We start from the raw sequence: 19,227 nt of genomic DNA, 5'->3' as shown, positions 1-19,227 counted from the left end.
GCAGCCCAACACGTCAAAACAAACCCAAAGATCCTCAGAAGCACCGCGTGAAAATCAGCAAGGTCGAGGCAGCATCTCTTCCAGCCCCAGAGAAAAATGCCACCAAATTTGGCATCACGTATATAGACACTGAAACCATCTGAAGGTCTTGAAAATAAACCCTGATCTCAGAACAGGAGGGATTTCATCAGAGCCCAGCTTCATTTGATAGCAGAGAAGGTGAGGGATCAGAAAGAAGTCAAGTAAGATAGCGAATTAAAAACCGCCATGAATTTATCACTTTGAAGAATCAGCAGAGAGCTGATCCTTGTCAATGACAATCCAAGACAGAAAAGATCTGACAAACACCAGTTAACCCACGCACCTGCTAATTCGGTCTTTGTGGTTATGGCCCAGAAAGAGCACTGCTACATGCAAAGGCAGCATATGGCAATAGTATTTTCTCCTTTTGGGGAAAAAAAATCTGCCTTACATAAATGCAGTTGAGCAAATTAACATGCTTATACTCCACAAGTCCCATGCTTGGCCAATCTTTAGCTCCACATCCTTAAAGAATAAAGAAGCTTAAGGCAAAAGAAAAAAAAAAAAGAACTAAGATTTCTATCACTGATATTTACAGGTGTACCTTTGTCGAAAAAGGAACACCTTAGTCAAGTCCCCACATGGACAGGGTTTGGGATTTTCTTTTGAACACCTAAACAACATGACCAAAACATCAGTAAGGCTGACAAGGCTGTCAATAGCCACAAGGATCCCACGGAACGATCTTCCTGTGCTGCTGGAAATACTAGAAATAAATATACAGGATCCAAGCTTTGGCCAATACACATAATAAAAGGACACGCTTTTTGGTTTTAATTGAGTTACACTTTGATGACTCTAAAATGCTTAAGTTTTGATATTGATTAAAAAAATCTGTTTTTCTGACATCAGCCTTCCATACTGAATGAACATACACATCCAAACAGCAGCAATAACTTTCTTGCACCAGGAACACTTGCCCTTTGCCAGCCTCTACTACGTTTGGTTCCCCATCTCCTCATCTTTCTAACCTGACCTATTTTTTTTAAACTGATGTTTTGTTTTGGTTTTTTTTTTTTTTTAAACCATTTTCTGCTGTTCCAGCAATATCAAGGTGCAACACGAAATGACCGCATATGAAGCGATGGAAAATGCAAACACTCGTTCAAGCGTATTGTCAGTAAGTCCTGTACGCTTCATGGTAAACACAGCCGAGTTTCTATTCCTTCTTAAAGGATAAATATAGCTGCAACATTTCTGGGTTTCAAAAAGCTCAATGCTACATTTCAAGCTGCGTATCATTATATGCATGCAAACGCCATCAGCTAAGGGAACACTCCTTGCAAACCCTAGAATCAAAATCGAAGAGTATAAAAGCAAGTTGCACAACCCGGACAAAACATTATGGGCTTAACATACATCTAGAGATAGAAACTACTGCCAGCTGGTAAACGCTCCTCTCTTCGGGCTACACAAGCATTGCTACCCAGTACTCTACTAGCACCTAAAATAATTTCATTTTTTTTTTTTACTGAAGGAGTTAATACCCAACTTTTTTTTTTTTGAGAAACTGATGCAGCACTTCCAAGAACTACACTGGCATTTCCCTGAGCTCAGCAATAGTACAACAGTGGGAAATATTCCAGAACAATTTAAGATGAAAGAGATTCATCACGTAATTTTCTTTTTAAACATGCATTCGTATTACTACCACCATCATATATATTGTCAGCATATAGAAGAGTTATGTTTCTAGGTAACGATACTAACAGCAGCTGCAATGTAGAACAAAACTTTAACCATCAAGACTTTAGGCAAAAGCATAGCTCACGTTTAGGCACAAAGCTATACGGAAATTAGAGAAAAGCTTTGAAAACATTAAACCAAGATACATACACAGAAAACATCAAAAAAAGGTAAACTCAGAACACCAATTCCCTTAAAGTCATTTAGGAAGCATTTGCCGCGCACTAACCTTACTCCGTAAGAGCCCAGAGACAGTCAGCCACACAACCATTGCAATAAAAGAAACCTACTGCACAAGGGAAAAAAATAGCTTACTGGGGAAGTGGCTTGTGCGAGGTCTCTGCCAACTGAGAGCACAGCTGTAGGTATTTGCTTTAGGCAGACTGCCGGGAAAGAGGACACGTTGCAAAGCCTACTGTACCTTAGGTCCACAAACTCCAAATAGGATAAGATAGGTAAGAGTGAAGCACAGTCAGGATATGAATCCAGTGACCACACATAACGAGATTTAACAGATGATCTTACTAGACGAGCCACTAAGATTTATCAAAATATCAGTACGTTTATCACCTCTCACCTCACCGTGTTTTGCTTTTAAAAAAAATCGGGGAGGATGAGGAAGAAAATGGATGAGGAAGAAAAGGTAGAAGATGCAGCTAACTGCAAGCTTTTATTCGCAATACAGTGCTGCAGCTCAGGAAGGAATATAAGTAATTATAAATACAAACCTCCCCGCTGTAGCCAACAGGAAACAATTCTCATGATCTTTTCAACGGATATTTCAAAAAACACATAGGCAAAGGTAGGCTTTTTATGCTGCTCTCACAAATTTTATAGCAGATGAGAGCTTTCTAACTTTCAATCTTTTCACTGTTCTTCTGGAAAGTAACACGGGCAGGAACAGAAGAACAGACAGTTTAGAAAAGCCAAAGTAAGAAGATACATTCAGTGGAAGATTTTGCAAAGAATCAGATCCTAAGCTTCATCATCTGTTATAGGACAAAACATTACTGAGGGTGGTGGAAACAAAAACGTATGGATACATCATCTGGAAGACATGCAGAAATGTTAAGTGTCAGCTCTAAACAAAAGAATAGAAAGAAGAAATCATAAGGGCAGAGCCCTGATTCAAATTAGCCAAATAAGGAAGTATAGCATTACAAACTAACCAGGTAAAATATAAATTAAGTTATCAACATATAAAAGCCAGAACATTCAGGGTAATAAATGATACTCAAGACCTATTAGCTTAATACATTTCAATTTCCTTAAGTATGCCTTGTCTTAAGTCCAGATATCACAGAACTAAGCTGCAGTACAAAGCAGATAATATTTATCAGATCAAATCATTTTATCAAGTAATAAAAAACTTCAGCTCTAGCAGAAATTATTTATTGTCACTTTCTTATTTTAAACTGTATAAAGCAAGACTAAACGTTACAAGCTTCCCGGGTATTATGAAATACTTAAAACACTAAATGACTTGATCGTTGTAAGAGATTGTAATAATTCAAAGGCCATTTTTGGCACAAATTCTCAATATCCAAAGTTCGTGCAGACATAGATTATAGACAATGTCATGTTTGAAAGATGTTAACAATCTGGGACCCTTCAAATACAGGCCCTTGACAGACAGCATTTCATAATCTTTAAAACAAGGAACTGACTTCCCTAAACACTCTATTTGAGTTATGAATAGCTCTTCCAGTTATTAACTGCGCTACAGACTATTTTCTCTTCAGGTTGTAAAAGAGATCTCTATCTGGAGTCAGATGTTGCGTGAGTTGCTCAGACAGTACCCTTGTCCTCTATAGATTATTTTAAACTATATTGACAAGTTATGCCTTATCACATAAAACCAACAGCGAATCTCAAGCAGGAAGTACAGACGAGAAAGAGAAGGCTAAGAGAGGCGTCTTTCTCTCTCAAAAACTCACACTTGAAGCATGACACAAAAGGTCCTAGAAGAAAGGAAGGTATGGACGTTAACCTGCCTACAGGCTATTCACAACCTTTTTACCTTTGGAAGCGGCCTGGAATTACAGAACTCTGGGACAAACATTAATAATAAGTCCCAAGAACCACCCGCACACAACACTCCACCGATGCACATCAAAGCAAAGCGACCCCAGACACAAGCCTCAGCCCGGCTGGGGGACCCGAGGAAGGAGAGCAGCACCTGAGAGCACTCTGCCTTGCAGGTAACCCCTCTCTAGAGCCCAGGACCTTCTCTCACTCCTCTTTAGAGCCCAGGACCCCCTTTCACACACCCCCTAGAGCCCGGGACCTCCTTCCACTCCCCTCTAGAGCAGAGAACCCCCTTTCCCCCCACCTTCTAGAGCCCAGGACCTCCTTCCCTCCCTCTCTATGGCCCAGGACCGCCGCTAACCCTCCCCTCTGGAGCCCAGGACCCCCTTTTCCCCCCGCCAACCCCTCAGGGATCGGCCCCGCTGCCCCGGGAAGCCCGAGGCGAGCCCCGAGGCGCACAGCGGCGAGAGGCGGAACACCCCCGGGGCCCAGGCCGCGACACCGGGAGCCTCCCTCCCTCCCCTCAGCACCCCGGGGCAGCCGAGCCCGGCACGGGCCGACCCCTTCCTTCCCCTCAGCGCCCCGGCTACCGGACCGGGTACGTGTGCGTGCGTGCGGGAAGGAAATCAGCGGCCCGGTGCCCGGCCGCCCTCTCCCCCCGCTTTGACTCACCGAGCAGCTCTGGGGTCCCCCGGCCCGCCCGAGGCTCCTCGCCGCCCGCCCGGCCCCACGCGGCCCGGCCCGGCCGCCCCCTCCAGCGCCGCCTCAGCCGCCGCCGCCGCCCCCCCCCACCCGCCCGCCGCGCCTGCTCCGCCGCCGCCGCCGTTCCCGCAGCAAATCTCGCGAGAGCCGCCCCCTGTCAGCCGCCCGCCGCCCCGCGCCTGCGCGCTGCCCTCTGCCGGAGGAGGGAGGGAGCTCGCGGCTCCGCGCACGCGCCGTGGTGGGCGGGGAGCGCTGAGGGGAGGGAGCTGTGAGGTGTTTGGGACGTGTTTGTTATCCCCCCGTGAGGGTGCGGGGAGGTGGAACCCCCCCCCCCCCCAGCGAAGTATTTGCCTGATCTATCTGTGTCTCCACCTGCCTGTGAGGCAGGGCGGTCTACACCACAGCACGGGGTTGACAGGGTCTGGGGTTAACAGGGAAAAAGCCACTGAGGATCCTAAAATCGTTAGCGTGGGAACAGACTTCCAGGATCATCTGGTCCAGCCGCCCCCTACCACCACCACCACCTGCTGAACCATGTCCCCAAGCACCACGTCCGACCTCCCCTTGAACACCCCCAGGGACGGTGACTCCACCACCTCCCTGGGCAACCCGTCCCAATGCCTGACTGCTCTGAGAAGAAATATCTCCTCATTTCCAACCCAAGCCTCCCCTTACCAACTTGAGGCCATTCCCTCCAGTCCTATCACTGGTTATCTGTGAGAAGACACTGACCCTCAGCTCCCTATAACTCCCTTTCAGGTAATTTTAGAGGACACAGCTGGAGCAACCAGGGAGAACTGCCCCTAGGCAGGCATGCTGTGCTACCCAGCCTGGGTTTGAACACTGCTTTCAGAGGGTGTAGAGCCACAGATCAACTCCCGAGCACAGAACACACCTGGTAGAGCAGCAGCTACTGTCTATTCTGTGCTCTGATCAAGGCACCCTTGCTGTAGGGAATAAAACTGATCACAGTATGCAATTAAAACACGCACAGAGGGCAAAATTCAGATGGCACAGGCATCTAATTCCCAGGGTTAACTATATGACCCTCCTTCTCGTTCTTTTAGCTTTAAAAGGCTGTAATTACAATATGGTAAAACAGTTGCTTAGGTAAATATCAGGCCTCAATTCCTTGGTAAAGAGTACATAAAACATTCTCCTCTTGCTCTAGAGAGGAAAGTTAGCTTCTAAAACAGAGGCTTTCTATAGTGATTCCACTCCCCTGAAAGGAGGCATTCACACAAAACAGGCTCTTACCACTTACCTGAAATAAGCGGTGATAGCCACAAGCCAACTATAGAAGTTTGTTTTTAATAGGTTGCTCCTCACTCCCCCGCTCCCTGAAACAATGGGGAAACTGGGAATGTGGGGGCTAAATATAGCATGTGCCACAGTTATCAAGATGTAAGCTGCAGAGATCACATCTCTGCTCATTTAAGCTTAGGATTACTCTGACCAAAGACTGGGTTCAAGACTACATCTTAGTCTGCCATACACAATTGGTATTTTGTTTTTATGACAGTTGTGTATTTTCATCCTTCAAATAAACCCACTTTTTCTTAAATAAACCACCACACTGGTTGATCTCCCCAGCTGTGCTCCGAAGGGGTGGGGTGTCATGGTTTCATCCACACCAAAATTAGCACAACATCAAAATGTATATGGTTACCTCATACAATTCTGCTTGCAAACCATACTCTGCAAACATTGTCTGGTAACATTCTCATTCTAAATGCTTAAGCAGCTTGATAAAGATTCATGACAGGTTATTTTTGGATGAAATCTGTGCTTTAAACCCTTTGCAAGATCATTTTCTCCTTCTAATAGCATTGTATTTAAGAGGCTCTAATTTATTCCCAGATTTGGGTGTTAGGGGAAGGTATGAATTCTCCTAATACTTCGTTCAAAAATTGGAAAGGGTGGAGAAAAAGAGCTATGGCAGTTGAAGATGTTACAAATATTTCAGACATTCTTTCTGCGGATGCAGAAATGATTCAACTAGGATGACACAAAGACCGCTGAAATCAGAGCTAGATTCCAAGATACCTCAAGTCCCCAGTATTTGTTGCTTGAACAGACTTACTGAGTCTCTGGTTTCACATATGACCTCAAAGGAAGGATTTAGAACATCTTAGTAAGCCTTCTGAAAGTTAAATAACATCTTCTCAGAAAAGTTATAGCAGGTACTTTTAGCTGGACTTGAAAAGCCAGACATGGCTAACAGCTGCCAGTTGAATGATAGCTACTTTAAGAGGCTGCAGCTGCCTGACTTTAAAAGGGCAGTCCTAAAAGACCAAACAAGCAACAAATTTTAGAAATAGAGATCAAAGTGCTACAGAAAGATACTCCTGATAAAGAAGTTGCTGAGATATACTTGTTTGCAAACCAATTAATGTAATGTTCCCCCCTCCTTGCAAACAAGTTAATGCTTTAGAAATATATACAACTTACTGTACAAATACGGTGCAGCTTCACAGCAGCAAAAGCTGAAATCCCAGCATAGCTGTAAGCAAGGGTGAAAAAGACAGACATTGTTTTGCTAGAGGATCAATTTCAAATCATTTCTGTAGTCTAGGAATAGCTTGAATTTTCTATGACCATTTGTGGTGATAAAACAATCTAAGATTAGTTCTGAGTATTTTAAGAAGTTGTAAGAAAAAACTTGGTGTCTGACATTTCTTTTGGATCCTTTTTTAAACACCTCAGAGCAGTCTTGGGATATAAATGTATGATTTTTGCTATTAATAGATTCAAGGAATATTTGTTAGAAGCTTTATTTTTGCATTAGTAGCCATTTAAGGTTTAAAATTGCTGCTTGGTATGTTTATATTAATACAGTATTACTGACCAAAGACAGTAGTTACTGATGACATGAAGTTTAATGTTAGCAACAGCAGTTATGTTAATGGCAGTGTTACTGAACACAAACCATAGTGGTATCTGCCCTAGCTCACCACCACCTTTAACCTATGCTGCATTAAGGTCTGTGGCCTTGCCATGGAATTTAATCATTGTGGAAACTTCTACATTATTAGGACTCAGAAATCACACTGTCATCTAGAGGTTACTACTTCTAGTGCCACAGCAAATGCATGAACTTTGCGTAAACCTTAACATAATACTCCTCCAGACAAGCAAATGTGGTATGTACTAACAGACAATGTACATGTTCCTTGTTTCTGTCACCATCTTAGTGGTGCTGGATGCAGTAAGTGTACTTCCTTGTAGAGCTGATGCAAGAAGCTAAGTACTAACCAGGAAGATATTCTAGACTTTCTTCTCATTCAAAGGAATAAAGAAGTGACCTCTCATTCCCGCTTGCTGATATCATCAACACACACAGCTTCAAAGGTGGTTTTGAAAACTAAGCATCAGAGCTTAAATTGGAGCCCAGGGGCCTCTGCCTCAAACAAAAGAGCAACTGGGAGCTATTGGGAGTGCTACTGAACTTAGAGAGGGTTCATAGTCAGAAAATATTTGCTCTAGCTTTGATTCATATCTGTTCTCTCTATTGCCAAACAAGTTAAAAGCTTGTGAACTGACACAGTAATGAAAGAATGAGCTAGTGTGGTCTCTATGTTCCACAGACATCGTGAGCAGTTAACAACAGCAGAATCTCTGGTGATAGTGCATGACTGTTAGGGCTCAAGAAAGCTATCATCTCTCAGATGGAGCAGATACTTCAACAAGGAAAATCCAAGCTTGAGTGGAAAACAACACACATGATCCTTAACTTGTAGATGTTAACTTGATGGGAAGTTGTATGAGTCAAATTCTTTAAGGTTTCTAATCACTCAAAAAGAGAAATCTAACATCTGAGTACATTAGATACTGGTAGTGTCCAAGAGAATGTGGGGTGGGTGTAATTCCCTTAAGCATGAGTAATAACCACTTGTTGGTTGCTGGAATCACACATCACATCCTAGCTTTAACATGGAAACCTCCAGCTTTGGTTAAGTCCCTGCTTCATCAGTACTGTTCTTTCACAGACAAGTCACCTTCTTGGCAAACTCCTGAAATAATTTCTTTACAATGTGATTTAAGCCTACCTTCCACGTGTTTCAGCTTCTGTGCCTTCTGAACCACAGGCAGAGAACTTTCCTTCCTAATCAAGCTCTCCAAGATGTCTCACTTCATCCTTTCTGCAGTCTTCACATTTGTTCCTAGCCCCATTCTCCTCAGACAGGAGAATATGCTATCATCGTGAACTACAATACAATAAACAATTGCCAATTTTAGGAGCTGTCTTTTGCAATGAGTTTACTTTCTAACTGATTCTGGCACAGTAAGCATAATTAAATACAATGCTAATATGCACCTTTCTTTCTCTGACGCATTTCCTGATTTCAAAGAACTGTAGTGACACTTTTTTCCTGAAAGCAAAACCCTGACTGGCTCCAATCACCTTTAGAGCAAAAGTTCACATCATGATTCTGCATTATATTTCTGCAGTTCACAAAGCATCATGCTGTGTGTCTTGTAGCTGTATATAAGCAGCCTGATGTATGAGCCCAGAGAGAAAGCTTCCTCCCATTGAAAGCAATTTAGACAATCTGCTACGGGGAATGTAGAATAGACTTAGATAACTCAAGATAGTCCTGATCAATTTTCTGGCAAGCTGAAAATGTAATGCCATAAGACTGTTCTGGCAGCTGGAGGAGAATTGACTTGCTATATACCTCTGAGGAGCAGGACTGAAGTGGGTGCGGCAAATAGGGGAATGCCAGGAATGTAAGCACAGCAAGGAGGGAGTGCTGGGAACAGGGCTGCTGAGATTTGTCCATGAACATCACCTCCTCACATCAACCCTAATGGTGGCCTCAGCTTAAGAAATCAAGCCTGGGACATTCACCATAAAAATCCAAACTACTCCACTTACTAGATGTTTGGAGCTGAAGTTGCTTCACCAAACACCTAATGCGACACAACAGAAGTGAATACGACTTGCTCTAGTGAGACTAAACACCTTGGGAAAGCCTAGCGTCTACATTGTAGTCTGAAAGTCACACCACGTGCAACAAACCTGCAGATACTACTTACAGATAGAAATAACTGTTAGAGCAGTCATTGAACAAGCTCGGCCTGTTAATGGAGTCTACCAGATTTAACCAATATTAGCAGCGTTTATCAAAGAACGTAACGAACTAGGTTTCTGGTGCAAGTAGAATATTTCTTCACATCTATCTGTAACATCCTGAGAGAGTGCTAATAACAATCAGACATCAAAACTAAAAAATATCCAAATGTGTTTTCTGTGGCTATTCTTTGGAGAGCAGGATAGAGAATAGACTGAACAAGTACTTCAATACATATTAGTTTCATTTTAGTTGGCAGTTGTGTTAGTGATAAAGACAACAATTCCAAAGGGATATAGATGTATATGCATACATACAATACAAATATCCATATTCTGCAAATAGGGGAACAGAGGTTTGGAGGTTGTTCAAAGCCATACGACAAACTAATGCCACAATGTTCAACAGCATTTGGAACAGAATGTATCGTTCTTACGAGCCTTGTGTAACCATCAGCCAGCTCTCCCTGTTCAGAAACCATCCAGTGTTTAGCTCTGGCTTCCTCACACATCGAAATGTTATCACAACTGTCTATTTCTGTGAATCTGTCCAAATGCAATAAATAAGTGTTGATGCTCGTGACCCAGACAGAACAGCTGATCTGCCAAAACAGCCTCACAATTCACTCAGTATAGATCTCAAGAGCACTTGTGAAGCAGCTTAATCACCACGCAACACAAACATGGTCTGTTCTGACTTTTATAGACCAGGAGGAAAAAAGTTAGCTTATTCTCAAATGTAGCAAAAAAAAGTCCAAACCAAAACCACCCAGGAGTCTCACAATAAATCTGAGAAGTAGGGAGAATGTAATAAGAGCAGATTATCTTCCATACCACGTCTCTATAGTCACAAAAAAAGGACAAGATTGTTGTAAAAATTACTATGTAGTAAATGCTGCTTTACCTGGGAACTGTAATAGCCATTGCTGGCATTAAGAAATTAAACAATAAATGAGTTGGCTGGGGTCACCCAGAGCTGCTCAAGCTCTGAAAGAAATCCGTAAAAGGGAACCAGACCCAACTATAGTGTGCCATCTCCCTTTCTTTAGTACAAAAGGACTTCTGCTTTCTTCCTACTCCCAATTCAGTCATCTGTCATTTTCTGGACAGCTTGGAATTGTCAGTTCAATTACCTTTCAGTTGGGAAGCAAAACAAAGCAGATGCTGTTTATTACTAAAAGGCTGAATCTCATTCTTTAGAGGAATATAGTATCTCACTTTTTTTTTTAATAAGTGGACATTGAATTATGTACAGCTCCCTTATATATTAAAGGCACAGGAGCTGGGAAGTAACATCATTTAGCTAAAATGAAATAGTCTTCCCTTCGAGCTTTGGTAGGGGTGTTGGTCAACTACTGCTTTTAAATATTTAAGACTTAAATAGGTTTTGTAACAATCTTTTAAATCAAACAAAAAACAAACCCTTTTAATTCCTCTTATTACTACAAAAATATTAGAAATAGGGTCAGGTCCTAGCATCTGGCATCAAATGTGCAAAAGGGGGAAGAAATCAGACATGCAGCAATTGCCTTTTCTAAACAATAAAAATTTCTCAGTGATTTAAAATTAGATTTTCAATTTTGCACTACTGGTCAGAAATGCTACCATCACATTGATTAAAACACAACTTCAACATCTTGCCAGAGGTTAACTTAAAAAAGCAAAGAAAGATTTTTTTGGTATACAATACCTGCTTTAAAGTGCTCCTACTCAAATTCTCATGTCTGCTCTACCCGCAGCAGCACACTGAGGAGGACTGACTGAAAGGCACATGCAGGGAGGTCAAATAGTTCCCTTGGATCTGTCAGGGACGGCAAGCCATTCGGAGGCGGAAGCTTACTGCAAACTGAGCCACATCTCTGCCCATATGTTGTGGTCCCAAGAGGAGACAGCATATCCCTGCGCTGAAGACATGGTGAGCATGAAATTAAGCATTTCCAGAGTATACACAAGGGCTTGCAGTAGCTGTTTCATTTCTCTAAATTCAATTCCTTCCCAAGTAACATAGAATACCTTTACAGAGTGAAACAATTCCAAGAAGTACAAGGATGTGGAACAAAGTACCCACTGAACAGTTTTAATAGCTATTTTGAAGCAAGCATGGAAAGTGATATTAACTTGCAGGCAAGATTGACCCATAACTTTTGACTCTGAACTTTCCATCCCAGAATATATTACTATAAACAGCCAGAAATACCATTATCTTGTCTACCTTTAGAACATTCATTCGCAGTTCTGTAATAAGAAAAAATGAGGATGAGTAATGTAAGAGCATTTTCTTGTAAAACAGGCCTTTAGACTGAAGTTGAGATTCAAAAATCATCCCACCGTAGTGTCTCTTAAGCATGACAGCATTTAACTGAGTTTTCCTTTTGTCATCTAGTACTAGAATTCATGGGAAAGGTGCTCTCTGGCCACTTCTTCTGTTTCTGAACCTACCAGCAACATTGTCCAGTTCACGGGTGCTTCTACTGCTCCAAGCATCCTTGTAATACTGTGTTTTGAAAATGTTTTTCACAGACTTAACATGCTCTACAAGCACTAGGTCTTTAAATCACTCTGAGATGAACAGTTAGACCACGTTTACCAAGGAAAAAAATAAAGGCACAAATAGGTTTAGTGTCCCGTCCTTTAGCCCCTATAACTGCATGTCTCAATGGCAGAAATTCTATAGAGAATGCTTGTGAGCAAAACCAGGTTTTATTACCGGCTTGTTCAAGACCCACGGGGAATCTGTGTCAGACAAAATAATCCAGACTCCGGATCTCTGTTCAAGACGTATCTTTACTCTGACCTTTTATTTAAAACATTCTACTAATTAAGTAGATTTTATTGTGCTGTGGGGTGGAATAATCTAGAGAGGAACTAACAAGATGCTCATGCAGCACTAAGTACAACTCATGATCTTATGTTTCTACAGCTCCAGTAACTCATTTATCCTCTTCCCGTTCCTCATACTGTCTTAAGTTACACCAGAAAATTCCCCAGACCTGCCATTATTTCCTTCTAAGGCACTGCAAACACTTCCAGTGTCACTCAAGTGTGTTAAGAGTTCCACATTTTTATTTTTATTCTTCTGATTCTAGGAAACTGTTCTGGGTAACTACAAGCTCAGGAACGCCAGGAGATTTGTGGCCTTCATTCTCCTGGGATTTACATTTTATTTAAAAGAGCTGAAACCAAACTTGCAGAACTCCTGCAGTCGTATGTCTATTTAACTCACACTGTGAAGGCAGACCACGTCCGAGGAGCACTCTCCCAAAATACTACGTTCTCATCCAAAACCTCATCTGCAGGGGGAACAGCACAGAGCTTGTTCTTTGTGCAACTCCTTACTGTAAAAATCACAAACAATTGCATCAGAGCTTGGCATCTGGACTTTAGCACAGTACCGAACATCAGTTTTGTACAGACAAACCTCAGAGGGGAACGGTGGCATCACGACCTGGGACAACTCAAGCAAAGAATTACAAGGAAGGCATAAAGACTGCCACACCTCAGTTTAGCCAGCCCACCTTGAGTTCAGAAAACAAACCCCAAACCTCTGTAGACAGAGGCAAAGTGACCACTTCTGATTTCCCTTCCAGATTGTGCAGCGGCTTCCCCTTCCCGTTAGAACACCCTTGATGTGTTTGCGCTCGTTACCCCCTGCCTTGCCCTGCGCCTGGCGCCCTGCCCTCACCTCACGCCTCAGGGCTGCCCCGACCCCGCCGCTCAGCTTCGCGCGCCAGCATCCCCCCGCCAATCACCGAGCGCCGTCCGGGCGGCCGCGCGGGATCCCACCAACCAGACGGCGGCTTCTTGACACCTCCCTGAAGCACCACCGCGGCTCCCCAGCGCCGTGGCGTCCCGCTTTGCCAGCGACCCTAATGGCGGCCCCGGCGGCGCGGGGGGGAGGCCCGGCGGAGACCGGTGAGTAACGGGAGGGGGGGGGGGCGGCGGGCCGCGGCCGGGCTCCTCCGTCCCTCCGGGCCCTGCTTCCTCAAGCGGGGTTCCCCGCATCCCTCCTCGGGCCGGGGCTGCCCGGAGAGGCCTGAGGGGAGCCGGAGCCGGTCCCATCCCTCGGCTGGAGGCTCCTGAGCGGCGCCGCTCCCCTTAGCCCCCGACCGCCGGCGCGTTCCTGAGGGAGAGGGGGAAAGTGGGGCGGAAAGGAGGGAAAAAAGCACAACAAAAACACACAAAAAAGCACAAAAAAGCTCCAACACGTGCTCGTGGTTAAACACACCCGGCCGGGGGCTCCTCGTCCAGGTGAGGCAGCAGCCCGGCCCACACGGCCACTAGCAGAAATAATTTCTCTCAGCCCAAGTCTGACAGGAATTTGTGCCTCCAAGTGACAAAAGCGGCCACAGGGCCCCACAAAAACCGGGCGGGAACAGGCGGGTTTGTGGCTGGGGCTGTGCCCGGTGCTGGTGGCACAGCACACCTCAGCAGCCCCATTTTGTGCCCACAAACAGAAAAATGTTTTAGTTAGGGATGTAAAACTTATGGAGTTATTGCAGAAAGAACCTCGTATCACAGAGACTTCCTAACTTAGTCTCATCAACATTTAAAGTTACCAAGTTAGCAGCGGATGAACCTCGCACATCCATCTATCTTCCTGAGGCATCAACCAAGTAGTAAATGTAGTAGTAAATTTTTTTTCTTCCCACTTTTCCATCACAGATGAGGAAGCTCATATGTCACATCTGCTTAAAATCCTATTATTTCCCCCAACAACTGGGGAACCGAGTTCATAGTTGAACAAGCAGCTCGCACCCAGTGAGATACAATGATACAGGGCACAATCTCAATGAAACACTTGAGGTTCCTTAAAAATACAAGTTTCTAGATAAATAAACTGTTACCTAACAGTCACCATACTGTTGAACTACATTTTACTCAAATACATCAAAAATTGAACAACCTGGCAAGCACAATTTATTTACTTTCTAAGAAGCCTACTTAATAGAGGCATGTGTGTAAAAGTAGCTACACTACACCGGCTTTATACAAGATACTTCATGTTCTTTATATTTGTTGCCATTTACTCAAGCACATCAAAACACTTTGCATAATATTCTTAACTGTGACCTTTTTAATGAACACATTGCCAACATTTTCTTATCTGATGAGAAGATTAAGATATTAGTACTTAGCTTAGGTCACAAAACAAATCAACATTGGTACTGCAAGTGGAACACCAAGAAAACAAACCTTTTTCCTCTAATCTTCATATTACAGCTCTGTTTAAGTCTGTTTCTTGGAGGTTGCCCACGTTTCTGATTTTTCCTACCCAGCCTAGCTGCTAGAAGGCACAGCAGGCACTCCAAGCAGAGTGACATTCTTGAAGGTTGGTGGGGTGTGAGGGCTTATAAAGCCCTGTTGCTGGTGGGATTGGCCAGGAGCAGGGCTAGGGGGCACGGAGGATTGGCCAAGAGACAAGTCCTTCAGTAGAGTTGCCCTAAAGGAGAGTCCTGTCTGGGGCTTGGGTTACGTTGTCCTGCCCCCTGGCCTGTGGGAAGCTGGGTTTGGTTTCAGGTGGTTGGGTTTTTAGCACCTGTAATTACAAGTAAGACTGTTTCTACCCAAATAGAGCACTCCTGTGCTCTGTCCAGAGTGCTCTTGAGTGAGTGGTGGAAAGAAGGTGTTAAGGAGCTGCACAGAGCTCCTGTTTCCCCTTCACAGTAGTGAGTCAGCTTACTGACATGTTTCTAAACACGGCTGTTCGTCATAAAACTTTAATGGAACATGTTATGAAAATATCAAAATACACAATCTACTGAACTGAACGGTGCCTTTTCCACCTCAGGGCTGTGCTTTGTTGTGAACGAATGTATGAGTTTGATCTTGCTAATGGCCTTCAGGTGCTGTTGTCTGTTTTGGGGAACTCGCAGAAGAAACGCTCCCATCAGCATGACATTTGTTAAATATGTCCAAATGGCAAACACTGGTGTGAGAGGGTGTTTTTTTTTTTTTGGCCTCAATTTACTATAAGCAATTATGCATTACTATAAGCAATTATGCACCCTTATTTATAAACTGGAATTAAGAGAAAAAGCTGCTCTTTTATCTATGAGTCAGTGTACACCAGCAAAAATTGATTTGCTAGAAGCTCCTATAAATACAGCATGGTCTTGTTTATTTTACTTTGAGCTGCTGCCTTTTTGTCATTTTCAGGCATTTCATTTTTTTTTTTTAATGGAGGTTGTTATAAAATCTGGGTTACCATAGCAACCTGTGTCATGATGATGAATGACAGCTGTCACTTTTGCAGTGAATTCTTCATACATTTGCTGTAAAATGTTTTAGTTGTCATTTAAGTCATCATGCCACAAAGCAGATGATGTCTCATCACTCTGCAGAAGCTGGAGGGGCCCTTAAAACTTCCAGAATTGTGCCTTTTGTTGCATTTTTCACTTTCAATCAGACTGAATACATGCTGTGTCTTTCTGTGACAGGCTTAGCGTACCTGAAGCAGAAAAGATAAAGCAATCCTTTAATCCCTAAACACTCCTATTTTTTTTTTCCCAAGAAAGAAAAAATGAACACTACAAAGATTTTTCAGATTTATTATACCTTAATTTGAAACAGCGTTAGCTCCTGTGGAAACAGTAAAATAGACTAAACTAGTTCGGTCATTCTTTTGATCATATCTGCCAATTGCTTCTCAAGTCACCAGAAAAAAACAATACAAATAAAAGTGTTCTTCTGAATGTCTTCTTTTTGTGTAGCATCTTGTTTTACCAATCTCAGTCTTGCAAGTAAACTGATATTCTGACTGAGGGCTGTTTACCTGAGATAGAGGCCAGTGTGCCAAAGCTATTTCTTACTCCCCTTCTCCTTCCTTGTTGCTCAGCCCTTGTTTTAAGTCTCCGCTGTCCTGTGGAACAAATCTAATGTGCAAGTCCTGTGCTGAAGAAAAAAGGAAGGAGTCGGAGATTTTTTTTTTTTTGGAAAACTCTCAGCAAGTAAGATTTAAGCAAAAAATAATTTCACCCCCGAAAGGCACACTTGTCAATTGCAAGACAAATTTAAATTAAATTCCAGTTTAATCCTGTTCCTGATTCAAGGTGGTAGAGGTCTCTCTCTTAGCAAGGGAACTGGAGCCCGTGTGAAATACACTCCTGGTTCTTCACAGCCATGCACCAGTGAGACACTTGACCACTACTGAGTCGATAATACTTAGCACATGCACAACCCCAGTTCAGAGGATCTCATTTTACGAATACTAATACATTTACTTCACAGTTTCTCTCGGAAGCAGAGGCGCATATCCTTATCTATAATACAGGGTTATTGAGGCAGAGAATGTTTAGCTGGTCCAAATTTTGACAGGTTCTTTTTTTTTCACAAGCTGATACCAAAGCCAAGAAGTGTGACTGCCAGCTGCCTTGCTGTAATTATTCTGTGCTCTCAATGGGTCTCAAATCAATTGACAGTATCACTTTATGCACCTTTGGAAGCCCATATATCAGCAAATGTGACCATATTGCAAATTAGCAGACAGACATCTCAGCTACTCATGAGTAGGAAGACCGTATGGTTCTGCTGATATCAAAACAATCAGCTCTAATCTAAGCCATGCTTTCGGAGGCAGCAGCCTTTTTCGTTATTATCTGTTCCCCCGTGTTTCTATTCTCGGTGACAGATCAGACTTCTGTGCTTGAGGAATACACTTTTGGCAGCAAGAAATGTTCAGACTCCCCATCATTTTTATAGTCGAATCTGTGTTGGGAATTTTCAGTAAATAACATGAAAGAATCAGTGATTGAACGCTTTCAGGAAAGCACTTACCATTAGGTTGATTTCTTTTCCTCCCCACAGACTTGCAGCTTCTGAAACACATTTTTCTTTCCCGGTGTCTATAGGTTCATCGTGCTATATCATGTTGTATAGTTTCTTATTAAATTTCAGCAGTAATAGCTTATACTGATGGTGTTAGTAAGTTGCCATGCTTTAAAACCAACCTTAAATGGAGGAGCTGAAAGCCCCGTGTTTATTACCTACCTAAATACACTGACTGCATAAGACAGTATTATTCGGTACGCTTAGGTACATGAAAGTTGAATGGTGCTTTGTAGAGTTCTGCTTTTGATGTTCAGAAGGATGTTTCAAATACTTCTGGATATTCAGATCAAGGCACTTCTGAACAGAAATGAGTTCAGAATGACGGGAAGGTATTCTGTAGGTTTGAAAAGGTGTGGATAGCAGATACACTTGCTGAATCCGAGCAATGAACTCATTCCTTCTTAGAAAGTAAAGAAATCCTAACGTGTAGTGCCGACACTCCACATGGCTGAGGGCTAACTATTGGCCCAGTTCTGCACGCAGGATTTTCAGAGTTAGCATATTGTTAGTGATATAAGCACGGGACTGGGTTATTTTATCTGGTGGAAGCTGTGCTGGGTTTCTCTCTACCTAATGATTTGGACACACTTCTCAGCCTGGCTGTAGCATGATGACACTCAAATGCCGTGTCCAGCCATTTCCAAGTCTCACAGGCTGCAGTTGGCATCAGAATCCCGAGGAGAAGGGAGGGTGCTGGAAAAGTGAAAGGGGAAAACTGGGTACCCTTGGAGCCTCAGGTGTGTGACTGGAGCAACCACAGCCTCGAGCGTCTCTGATTGTCTGCGGCTGAATACGTGACGCCCACTGACATGTTCCAGCAAAGCAGCCCTGTTTCGTTTCTGTCTTGCTCTCTGGCAGAGTTTAACGTGTTGACAGCATGAGTGACTAATTGCCTGGGCAGACAGAAGAGAGATAAGAATAAGGAGGACAGAGGAGGCAGATACTTTTGTGTAGAGGAAACAGTAGTGCACAGAACTCCTGGGATGGGTCCAGAGTGTGGCAAGGCCTTGCTGTTTTCTAGGGGAGATGGAGAGACGCGTACCCAGTGCGGGGAATTACAGGAATCCCTGAAACAGAAGAGTCTGGGAGGAGAGCTGGGATGGATGGCTGCACAGCTCTGCAGATCGATGTACCGCGAGTTGCCTGCAGAATTCAGGAATTGCTTCTGCTCCTCGTTGTGTGAAGCTGTTTTCTGGGTGTTTGCGAGACCCCTGTAATCCAGCTGAGGTTTTAGTTGGTATGCCGTAATTCTTGCAACTAATCCTGCAGAGTTTTTATTTTGACAAAGTATGTATTTGAAAGAAAGTGTGCAAATTGCATTTTATATAGTTACGACACTCGTCATAGTGCAGAAATTCAGGAAAGCTTGCTTCTCATTGTAGCCTGTCTTTGCTTTTACTATCAGTTGTCCTGCAGCCAATTTTGGAGAAGCCCTGAGCATGTATGATGACGAAGCAGTGCTGCATACACCACTCTGCTTTTGCAAGCTCTTATTATATGTTCATTTTAACAGCTTTTGAGTTTCTCTAGATAAGGAGCCTCTTTCCAACCAGACTTCCCTACTTGAACACTGGTGCTGTGTATCCTGCTTCCTAGCACCGAAGGACTTCGCGGTGGTGTTCCTAAGCATGCGGATGGTGTGCCTTGAACTTTAAGGAATGGCGTGTTTTGCATTCAAGATCACATTTCAGCTCGGTGCCTAAACCAGAAGGGCACTCGCTGCAGCGCAGCAAATCCTGCCTCCTGCCCAGCTGTTCCCCCCCGTGGCCCCTGCCCTGCAGCCAGAGCCACTTGCTACCGCTGCTGACCCAGACTCTGAGGGATTAGCG

The 19,227-nt window shown here is 43.5% G+C and overlaps 2 protein-coding genes and 1 long non-coding RNA gene across 6 annotated transcripts in view; 1 reads left to right on the top strand and 2 right to left on the bottom strand.

Moving 5' to 3' along the window:
- The window catches only part of GRB2 (growth factor receptor bound protein 2), a 51,394-nt gene extending 46,769 nt beyond the window's left edge, over nt 1-4,625 (bottom strand). Inside the window, exon 1 of the mRNA XM_083805641.1 lies at nt 4,468-4,625. The gene's annotated coding sequence lies outside the window, so the exon portion shown is untranslated. The remainder of the gene's footprint in view (nt 1-4,467) is intronic.
- Nucleotides 4,626-7,018: 2,393 nt separating this feature from the next.
- Nucleotides 7,019-13,247, bottom strand: LOC310884194. 2 transcript variants are annotated; one of them, XR_014574071.1, is made up of 4 exons: nt 12,990-13,247; nt 12,795-12,906; nt 11,262-11,475; nt 7,019-8,705 (listed from the first exon to the last, which is right to left on the bottom strand). It is a non-coding gene; the product is annotated as an uncharacterized lncRNA (long non-coding RNA). The 2 variants fall into 2 exon arrangements; XR_014574072.1 differs by lacking the exon at nt 7,019-8,705 and adding an exon at nt 8,717-10,117.
- A 44-nt stretch (nt 13,248-13,291) lies between these two features.
- The window catches only part of TMEM94 (transmembrane protein 94), a 50,486-nt gene continuing 44,550 nt past the window's right edge, over nt 13,292-19,227 (top strand). Inside the window, exon 1 of one of the 3 annotated variants that reach the window (XM_083805596.1) lies at nt 13,292-13,483. The gene's annotated coding sequence lies outside the window, so the exon portion shown is untranslated. Of the gene's footprint in view, nt 13,484-14,806; nt 18,636-19,227 lie in introns of those variants that run through there. The other 2 variants (XM_083805598.1, XM_083805597.1) reach the window with 2 other exon arrangements.

This window comes from Anser anser, assembly GCF_964211835.1.
Source record: "Anser anser genome assembly, chromosome: 19".
Taxonomy (NCBI): domain Eukaryota; kingdom Metazoa; phylum Chordata; class Aves; order Anseriformes; family Anatidae; genus Anser; species Anser anser.
Note: the sequence above shows the minus strand (reverse complement) of the source record. Positions and strands in the feature narration are given on the sequence as shown.